This window comes from Amblyomma mixtum, chromosome 1 (genome assembly GCF_055824585.1).
Source record: "Amblyomma mixtum isolate Tamu chromosome 1, ASM5582458v1, whole genome shotgun sequence".
Classification (NCBI taxonomy): domain Eukaryota; kingdom Metazoa; phylum Arthropoda; class Arachnida; order Ixodida; family Ixodidae; genus Amblyomma; species Amblyomma mixtum.
The window spans coordinates 164,796,711-164,807,810 of record NC_143012.1 but is presented as its reverse complement, the minus strand read 5'-3'; the positions used below and the strand labels follow the sequence as shown (position 1 = coordinate 164,807,810).

At 49.3% G+C, this 11,100-nt stretch overlaps 1 pseudogene; it reads right to left on the bottom strand.

The window, feature by feature from the left end:
- Positions 1-3,026: 3,026 nt before the first annotated feature.
- On the bottom strand, positions 3,027-3,875 carry LOC149369663 (very long chain fatty acid elongase AAEL008004 pseudogene; annotated as a pseudogene).
- Positions 3,876-11,100: the final 7,225 nt, after the last annotated feature.

The following is an 11,100-nucleotide window of genomic DNA, read 5'->3' as shown; positions in this document are numbered from 1 at the left end:
CCTCTTTGAGGAGGTGTCTATTGCAAATTCTTTTTCAAAAGTTAGTCTGCTTGTGTCTACTGCAGTTGTTCTTTCGAATAGAGCTTTTCCACTTGGACGACGCAACAGGAGTGTGCGCTTTGCTGTGAAAAATACCCTTCTCGAAAGGCAGCGAATGCCGTTCTGAGACTTCCTCTTTGTGTTCCAGTGCAGAAATGCAAACTCGAAACATAACAGTCACTATATCCGAATTTGGACATAAGGGCATTGTGCCGTATCCAGTCTCCTATTTAGCGGGTCCAATCTGTCCAATCTGTCAGAAAAAACTGTATTATATTTCCTCTTTTTTTTCCTCAAAACGCTTCCGTCTCCTGCAATACACCGCCCGTGTCGCGTCCACTCCCACGTAGTGGGAGGGCCACAACAACCTATAGATGCCAACACAAAACGCCAAAAAGAAAACGAGTGTAGAAAACTGAAAAGCACCAAAAATCAAGGCTAAAGCCACGTCACAATCATAAAGGTTTCATGAAATACATAAGCAAACAACACAAAAAAAAAACATTGCTGAGACTAAAGCAAGCCTTAAATAGGCACTGGGGACAAACAGGAGGTGGCCTGTAACGTTAGGGCACCATGTTCTAAGCACAGAGACGGCTGTCTCCAAAAACGGAGCTTTTAAAAGCTAGCAAAGACAAAAATAAAAAAAATACAAGAGTTGCCATCACAGACTGACTTCGTAAGTAAAGTGCGTGCGTCATCGAATTATATAGAGCGGATCCCGAAGGCTACACTCCAGCCCCATTTACTTCGAAACGATGGAAATCAGCCCCCTTTGGTAAGGACGGGCCGGGTTTGAATCGGCTGGCGGGAAGGTTTTATTGCGAAAGCAATACTACTCGCACTTTCAAGTCTTCGTGTGACCCGGCCGCAGTTACCTTTGACCTTTACCGGAGTGAATATGGGCGACCAACTCGTTCCTTCAGATAGCCCGGCTGCAGTTACGCCGCGCCGCGCAGCTGTGGCGCTACTGCCGCTGTGACGTCATACCAGCTGTAGATTATGTTTTGTTTCTCGCAAGAAGAAAGGGCATTGTTGTGTGTAAGGGCAAACTGCCGCCTTTGTGATGTTCCAGAAATGATTGAGAACTCTTTCATCCATTGCAAACATGCACAATTATTTTACAATATCTTGCAACGGACATTGAAAGATACTTAATTTGATACCGCAATTTGTGCGATATTCACTGCACTGCCCATTGTTGATGAACATGTACATAGATATGTTATTCCTGATTGGACTACACAGCCTATGGAAAACCAGCGTCGTGAATCTGTTGTTCCTGCAAAACACCGCTTGAGCAGAATGATTGTTTATCTATCGGAATTGTATGTCCAGATCGAGTTTGAACCGGAGTGGCAACCACTCCTAGTGCTGTATTCTTCATTGCCCTTTTTCTAGTGCATCGCTGCTTATGTTTATCGTATTATAATGTAGTAGTGACGTGCCCTGTGTTGCGTCTTTTCTCGTGTTTGGTTGCTTAGATGTGTTGTATTATGCATCGCGTTGATTTGCGATAGTTTTCTTCATGGCTTGTGCATAGTTCGCGTACACAGAACAGTGCATCACTGTAATAAATACCATGCCTATGAAAAAAAAAATCCAGCGAGAGGCTATTGCTCTAGCGTAGCGGCCTATGAAGCTGAACTTTTCGGGCGGCCGTGGGTTTGAATCCCAGTCGGAGATATTTATTTGATTTCTTTTTATTTGTTACGTTCACTTGGCATAAACCCACAGACACCGCAAGCGTACAAACATCCCAAGGTCTTGCTTGGTGTTTACCCATTGGAATACTGCTTTCGCACTCATATTTGGATGCGTGCACCTGCTTCCTTTTACCATTTGACCTCCAATTTGTTTTCAAGTGCCGCTGATCATTTCGCGGCAATTTAGCATTTGCACGCGGACCGTGGTCTTTATTAATTCATGCTCGCCTTAAAATTAGGCCTTTAGAAAGCAAGTTCTGAACTATGCCATAAAAAGATATTTCTTTACGCCCTAAAAACACTTTCCTTGAGTTTCACGCTTGCTATATTGTTACTTGGGATGCGCTGTATATTAAAGTTGATTTTTGTGACCTAGGTCGAGGGTTTAACGGAAACCCGTCTGGTCGGGTGTGTACATGAAGAAGAAGGAGAGCATAGACCAAGAAATGAACTTTTAAATGACGTTTCGGCTCCCCCACGGGAGCCTTGCAAGAAGAGTGCAGAACATCGACCAAAAAATGGTATTTTAAATTACGTCACTGTGTGGGCGATTCCTCTGCGCGAGGACGCACAGAGAGCGACTCGTTCCAGGTCTTGGGAATAAAGTGATTTATTCTCACATGGAGTCGCGCCAGGGGTGTCAGGTGTCGTCGTGGCAGATGGTCAGTGGGTCTCCGGGGCAGGAGTCAAGACGCCGCCTCAGCAGTCAGGCTCTCTTTAAATAGCCTCCACCACGAAGCACGGTTCACCCTGCCCCGCTCGGGAGAGGAAGGGTGGTCGAGGGTACCCACGGGGGGGGGGGGGGGGGGGGGGGGGGGGTAGGGGGGGGGGGGGGTAGGCGCGGGATTTGAGTGAGCGGCCCGCGAGCGGGCCCTACAAGTGTGAAATAGAATCTTCATTATTTCTTCAATACAACGACCACGTTTGATATCTGCGGTGGTTATAAGCTTGTACGCCATAAAACAGCCAGTTAAAATATAAGCACATGGGAATAAAAATTCACCGAAACGTTAAAAACAATGCCAATAATCATTACAAGAGTGTTCTGGATCTCTTCAATGATCTAATATATTGCGTCCTCTCAAAACCGGTGTAAACACAAGTCCCCAGCGTCGTTTCCACGGTTTTGCTCCTACCACTCTAGTTCACGCAGCCGTCGATGCGACGGCTTTTCAAGTCAGCGGGTTAACGGTCACAACGTCTCAGGTGTACACGTACCATTGATGGTCATGCTAGCGATGGAGTCTTTGGGCACATCACAGCGTAGGGCAGCGAACGCCCTCACTGAACTTTCCCTTCGTGTTTACTGTCGCCGTTGCATTTCTTGCTGGGGCCCTTCCTGTCCCTATAGGCCTGAAGGTAGAAGCGGACGAACATGACGAAGAAAAAGACTGCTTCGCAAGCCATGACGTAGACGTGCGACCTTGGATAACCACAGCTCACAAACAGCGGTGTCAGCATGTGCACGAATATGATAATAAACTGCACAATCTGTAACTGAGTGAGGTAGCGCTTCCACCATAGGTGCTTCTGGACGGCTGGTCCCAGCATGGACAGTATATAGTATGTGTACATGACGACATGCACGAAACAGTTGAGTATTATCAAGAGTGCTGCCTGGCCGTCGGGGCCGTATCCAACGCCGTAGTTGCCGTTGAAGACAACCAGGATATGGTGGGCGACGTGCAGGAAGGTGACGTGCGAGTCTTTCTTCCGTAGCACGAAAAATATGGTGTCTAGAAAGTCGCCAATCCTCACCAGCGTGTACCACCAGCACAAGTTCAGCAAACTCATGGTCACTTCGTCGCGAGCCTCGTAGTCGATGCCTTGACAGATGAGGCTGTAGCCGCCACCCATGTAAGTCTTCGACAGGAAGGCCACCATAAACCAGGCGTTAAGCACCACCATGCAGGCGTTGTATAATATCACGAGAGGCTTGATGCCGTCATACGGCTTGCGGTCTTTCATGAATCGAGGACCGCCTACTTTGACCACGTAGACGTACGCCGTGAAGAGGGTGATGAGAAACGGCCCGTTTCCTGGCAGCACCCAGTCGGCGGTGCGGGGATCGCGTGGAATCCCAGTGGTCTGCGGGCTGCCGGCCCCGTGGCTCATTGGGCTAGAAGACATCCTTGCTGCCTTGCTTGCTTGGCACTTTCTCTCGACGCCGGCTTATAATCCTGTCTCCCTACGTTCTTGTCTACCTGCAGCTCTGCTCATCAAACGGTGAGGCAGTCTAGTGGCTCTGCTCTCAATGATTCGCGTTGCCCTAGGCATCGAGATGAGTTCGCTGTATTTATGCGCATGCATTTATCGACTCCACGGCAAACGGGTGAGAGTGCCACACTGCGGCAGGGACGGCGACGCTGTGGCGAGAAGGCTTCTCGCCCGTGGGAAGTGCCGATTGCTGCTCGCGGCAGCGGCAGGTACATTTGCACATGTTTGTTTCCCTTTCCTAGCGAAAGCCCCGACCGACGAGCGAATGCGCACAGGCTTCGCGCCTGGCCTCTTCCTCAAGCATTTGTAGCCTCTCTCTCTTTCCCTGTCTCAGGTACTCACCGCAACTGCGGCGTCCTTACGACAAAATGGGAAGGGGAAAGTTCTGGCTCCATCGCTGCATCATAAGCGTGTGGAGGAAAATTTTTTATTTCGAGATAAGTACAAGTCTTCATGAAATGGCGTTGACCCTGACATATACTACGTTAGCCTCCGTTGAGCATAACATTCTGCAAAAAAAAAAGATAAATTGGCTCTACTGAGCACATTTTCTCTTCAAGATGCCTCCACTATCCAACTGTCCAGGTACAACCGTTCTCATTTTTCGTTTTGCGATACTGGGGAACAAGACGCTGTCATTTATTTAAGTCATTCCTTTAAAACCTGACGCCCATAGTTCAATGAGCTAAAGCGCACACCAACACTTTCGCAAAATAAGCTCCAATAAACACTAACACTGGGTCTGGTTCGAAAGCTTTTAGAAGTCGTATTTTTTTCAACAAAGCTATGGGAGCTTATGTGGTCGAATCACACGAGGACAAGGACAATCCGCTCACTGTGCCGAAGAGAAATCGATGCCACACAAGCTGTTTTGCTCGCCACGTGTTTACTTTTTTGACATAAGACATTGGTTAGACATTCTTTTAAAAGAATGTCTAACCAACTGGCCCAGCACCAAGTTTTACAAACGTGTTTACTTGACCGTAGAAAGTCAATTATGTGAGGCTGTCTAAGACGGAAAGGAGAAAGCGTTCTCTGAGAGGATCATTCTCAGCACGCACTAAGATGCTAAGTGCTCGGAATGTTAAGAGCAGCCGCTCAGTCTGCTTCGCCGCATTCCAATATAAGGAGAGAACCTCGCCGGCCGACCTTTTCGAGCGTGTCACGTGGTCAGTCTTAAATACTGAGCGTCGCTACGGCAGAATGTGCTACTTAATCACTTAACTTCTTTAATAACTCAACTGCCTGTACGGAACAAACCTTATCCTGTTGACGGTAAGCCCCCTTTCTAAATTATATTCCACATCCGCTTTTGTGGGCAACATCAAAAAATTAAATTTGAGCGATCTGAGAAACCGGAACAAAGCAGTAAGGAGACTCAGCACTGTAAATTGTTTTCGAACAAATATAGTACTGAAATGAGCAACGATTAATCATCAGGGGGAGCCAACAAAGCAGAAGCTTTTACTGAGTCCAATTTACCTTGCCTGCCTTTTTCTCAAGACACTACTGTCTCGTTGGTGAATTTCCACGAAAGTCTCGCGTGATTTTCTGCGCTCCCACTTGCACCTCTAGGTATTATGCATCTTCATAAAGGGCAGGGAGTCATCGAACACATGAGAGACGAAGCAAATGCATTACAGGGTAAGGCTGTGCTAAACTCAAACCTTAATTAGGAACCTTTCGAGCACATAATAACCATTTTTTCCACACTCCTTGAAAGACTAGACCACGTTATGCTTCAGAAACGACGCAATTTTATGTGTTATTGCCCCATGTGTATAGCATTGAAATTCCTCTCACTTTCTTTAAACAGCTTTAAAGTCGTGCGCGAGCATTCCAGAAATCCCACTGTCATAACTCAGTCAAAACCGCAGTTGAATAGGACAAGAAGAAGAAAACCAGACCCCGCATGCGCTGAACTATCAATTAAAATTAATTTGGAGGAAACGAGCATAATATGTGAAAAATACCACCTGCGCACTGGTATAAGAACCACGACCAACAAAATCTCAAATGAAACTGAGTTATGTGAGCAGTATATGTCCTGTCGTACGTGTGTCTATTTTGTCCCCGTTTTTTCGTGCTGCTACGTTTTCATTATGTGGCCCGCCGGTCCAGACACAGAAAATCGCTCTCGTATAAGGAAGTACATTGCTTGTGGACACAAACTTCTTGCTGCTTCTTAATTTCGTACCGCTCAACTCTCTCATAGGTTATCTGATCCCCGTAACGGAATATCGCAGATGCTTTGCCGAACATACGGCAGCAACAGCAGTTGTGGCGGTGCTTCGCTAAGCGAAGGCCTACGTTCGCGGTCATGGTATCCTTGTGCTCTTTTAACCTTGTGTCTACGCACCAATGTGCACGTGTCCGCACGAAAAACGAATGCGTGAGATGACCCCCGAGGTTCATGGTGAGATTTCGACGGCTTTACTTACGCTGCAGCCGTGATTTGGATGATATCTTTCATTTATCCGCTTAGGAACCGCGAAACACGTATTGTTGATAAGGCATTTGCTATGCGGTTCGCAAGCAGATAGAAGGAAGATATCATCCAAGATATAGATATCATCTTTAAGATATAGCTTAAAGCACGCCGTCAAATTTTTTCCGCGCACTTCGGGGGTCGTCTTTCGCATTCCTTTTTTGTGCGGACGCGTGTATATTGGCCAAACTGGTCGGTGTCTAAAAACACATGGTTAAAAGAGCGCAAGAATACCTTGACCGCAAACGTAGGCTTTCGCGTAGGGAAGCACCGCCGCCGCTGCGGTTGCTGCCCTATGTCCGGCAAAGAACCTGCGATATTCCAATAAGAGGATCAGATAACCTAAGGGAGAGAGTTGAAGGGTGCGAAATTATGAAGCAGCAATAAGTTTGTGTCCACAAGTGGTCTATTTCCTACATGACAGTTAATTTCTGTGCATGGCCCAGTGGGCCACATTACTCAGTTTCTTTCGTGATTTTGTCTTTCGAGGTTTGTATAACCAGTGCACAGGAGCAATTTTCACATATTATACTTGCTTGAGCCATTACATCTCACTTAACAGTTCAGTGCATGCGGTGTCTGGTTATCTTCACCTTTTCTTTTACGTTACCCACACTTCATTATCCAGTGCTGCATACAAGCCCAAATTTGGTTCTCGTTTGATTTTGATTTGATTTATTGGGGTTTAACGTCCCAAAGAATCTCAGGCTATGAGGGACGCCGTAGTGAAGGGCTCCGGAAATTTCGACCACCTGGGGTTCTTTCACAAGCACTGACATCGAACAGTACACGGGCATCTAGAATTTCGCCTCCATCAAAATTCGGCTGCCGCGGCCGGGATCGAACCCGCGTCTTGCGGGTCAGCAGCCACTTAGCCACCGCGGTGGGGCTCGTTCTCGTTCGAGTTTTAATCTCTAACTTCGTGCATTTCTGAGCAGTTTATTACTTCATCAGGAATTTTTTTAATCTGTCTTGACACCAATTTTCAGGCTCAAGCTGCTTATTGCATGTTGTTCGGTATGCACCTCGCATAAACTGGGAAAAATATGGGCTCATTGTTGAAACAACTAATTTGTAATCAAATTTTTAAAATATCCTGAACCGTGTGGCAGTCAGGCAGCACTGGCAGTTTTCACGACCCATGACGACATAGGCCGACGGTCGCGTGCTTGCTCGTGACTGAATGGCTGAACTACACGCAGGAGAGTTTGGTTGTTTGTTGCTCAGGCTTAGGTTGCGGAGGAGGGAAGAAGCCTACACCCCACGACAGGGGGACATGGGAACAAAGGCGTGTGCGCTTCCCTCTTCTGTCTGGCTAATGCGCCACAGCTGGACTCGAACAGGCACGTACTCTGCTCTGCACCGGCAGTGCTCGCGGCAGTTTTGCCGCACACAGCGGCGCTGTATGCCCATGACGTCACTCAGGCTAATTCAATATGGCCGTCGCTGCCAGTAGAAGGGCTTAAAGCCGACAATTTCTCATTGCAGTTTTTAGCGCTAAAATGCGTGCGTAGAGCCCTAATTCTCTTTCCAGTGCGCAAAATGACGTCGTGGCTAGTAGTTAAACCGTAAAATCACGATTTATTGGTAGGTCATGTCATGGTCGCTTTAATGTTTGTAGACAAGGATGATACATATAGGGATTCTAGAGTGCAAAACTATGGCATGACACCTCGGAACTCATCACAAAGCGAAACGATTTCGTAGGGAACAACACATTTTAGATATATCAAAAATTATGCTGCCCTGGACATGCCGACGAGAATCAGCTAGTTAGACAATTCCAAGAAGAACATGCAGAGGCTATTGAAGTAAACACACCAATTACCTTGCAGGCTACACAAACAAAAACAGAAAACAGAATAACTCAAAGATGGTCACCCACAATGACACGCAAGATTAAGCTGGTGAACGCGTTATGTACAGTCCCCACGATCACCGGGTACATGCGAATCGAGCGAAGTGCTCTGGATTGATGGTTATAGGCTGCAGAAGAGAAAACAGCAGCGGCACTCAGCCAGCAGTATACAAGGTGAGCCATGAGGAAGTATGCGGTCGTGCAGAAGGAAGTCGCAAGTTCAGTTACGCGGCGGCTCGGGGCGTTCTCATTGTAGCATATCGCGTATAATGATAAGTTGCGCAGGTAGGTTATTTCTCACCTACTCTCGATATACGGAAAAGCCGCATTCAACGCGGAAAAACAGCTCGGGTGAAGGAGGGCATCTATCGCGGCAGGAGAGGTTTTTTTTTTCGTCCTTTACAGAAGTCGCAAGCTGAAACATAACTTCTTGCGGAAGAATCGACCCAGGCCAGAAAAACGCCTTCGAGTGCTGCCACCCGAATGAGACTAGAGCCACAGCTTCTGCTTGCGCGATGAAGAAGAGCTTGCCGAGCACGAGCAGTACAGAACAGTTTAGTAGCCCGGTTCGAAAGGCAGCAATAATCTGCAGCTCTTCAAGGCTTGCACAAACGGCCCTCGTCCATGGAACGACATCAACATGAATAAACGCGGCCGCACCGCATCTGGTACTACTGTGCGCCACACAGTTGGTGACCTAGGACAACCTCAACGCCCTCTCAACCGGCGCACCGCAGCTGTACCATTGAATTCCTGCCCCGCAATGGACCTGCCGCAATATGAGTGGCACCCGATCCCGCCCGGGACCCATCCCGAGTACAGCTGTGGCCATTCCGCCCGCACAGCCCCATTTCATGGTTCGCGCAAGTGGAGGCCCAGATATACGTCACGGCGTGTCGTCCCAGATGTGGCGGTTCCTCCTCGTCAAGTGGGAGCTGCCCGCCAACATCTTTGACCAGCTCGACCTTCCACCGCCGGACGACCTCCTGTTCGATGGACTGAAGGAAATATTTTTCGTTTTTACGGTGCTCCACTCCACCACCCCGATGCCAGCACTCCGCCGCATAGTGCGGCAACGAACGCAAATACGCCTCCAAGCATCTGTCCGACAGCAGCTCCAGCTGAGCCTTCCTCGCACACTCCTGTGAGTACTCTCGCACTTCTGCCGGCTGAGGCACCACTCGCCGAGCGCCCCATCTCTTCAATTGGTTCTTCGACATGTGGATCCCATCGCCTTCCACGCACATTCCATCGGCACCTCTGTCCGTGCCTCCGGCGCGGCCCCCTCTGCCTCCTGCCGCCAGCCATACGCACCCTCAACGCTGCCCAGTTGCGCCGGACAACCTGCTTCAATCGCGCCACACCGCTGGCTGTACATTTGACGCCGCAAAAAATACCTGTGCCACCCTGACAGCCGAGACAACCACAGCAGCTCATGTTCTCCGCGAGGCATCGAGCCACTTCCGTGCGTCGCATTCGCAGCAGCCAGTGGCGTCTGCACTCTCTCTTCCAGCAAACTGTGGAATTCCATCCAGGACTCCTGCTTTGCCTTGAACGACTACGCGGCGGGCGGCAAAGCGTCAGCTCTCATCACTGCGACCGGCCCTGATAAGTCGCTTACCCCGGCACCGTCTCCGCTGCTTGCTATACTTCAGTACCTGATAGCCCGTGAGAGTAGCGGTAAGCCGCACGCCCTGGGACATAAGTCGCTGCTTTTGCGTCGCCGGTACAACAGCCTGCTCATACAAATGTTCAGTCTTCGTGGCCAGCCGCGTCGCATTCAATCTCACCGCCGTATGCGAAGCACTTCAGCGCAAGTGTGCCGCCATTCCCTCCGCTGGCTGCCAACCTGCTCAGCCTACCTGACCGCATCAATCCCATCGCTAAGCCAGACCGAATACACGCATGCACGCAGTGAACGCGCCACCCGGTTTGCCCTAGGCGATGTTTCCTACTTGGTCACTCGGCCTACACCCAGATGTTCTAGCAGCAATCACCCGCTCAGAAGCAGCCAGGCTGGCCCTCCTGAATTTGCCCCGCCTGCCCGATGGCCCCGCATGGAACCAGTGACCTGAACTTGACCAGCCTGTAGAAGCTTGTACACACTATTTTTTTTTAGATTTTTCTGTCCCTCTCACCTGTACTTTTCGCGCAAACTCCGCGTTTGCGCTGGGTGGGGGCCCCTGTAGCGCTATCGCTTCTCCTCGCGCGATGAAGAAGAACTTGGCGAGCACGAGCAGAACGGAACAGCTTAGGCGCCCAGCTTGAACGGAAGCCATCATCTTCGGCTCATCGAGGCCTGCAAACCGCCTTCGTCCATAGAACGGCACGGTGTCCGCCGAGATATGTGACACAGATACTGCGTCATTTCTTTTCCTCAAAAACCAAGTTATTTAGTTTTGTGCAGGTGGACACCACCGCCACGTAACTGAAAGCGCGATTGAGGTGTCCACTGACCGAGGAAGCCAGTTGTGTCCGTTTCCTTTCCTCAGAAATCAACCGAGAGTACATCGTTGTCAGCGCAAACGCAGGTAGTACACATCTCTCTGCCATGGTAGTGGCAGAGAGAACTTTAGCACACAGATGAAATATGATTAAGATGACGATATGCATTGCACAGAGCGAGAGTGTTGCCGTTTAACATGAAGCCTGATCGGCTGAGGCGACAGAATAATCTTCCGAGCGCGAACGCGCGTCTTTAGGGCCAGCGGCCGAGCGCCATAACCACTCAGCCTCCGCGGCGGCTCCGAGCTCTGTCGAGCGCAGACTTCGAGCGACGGGGCGGCAAAAAT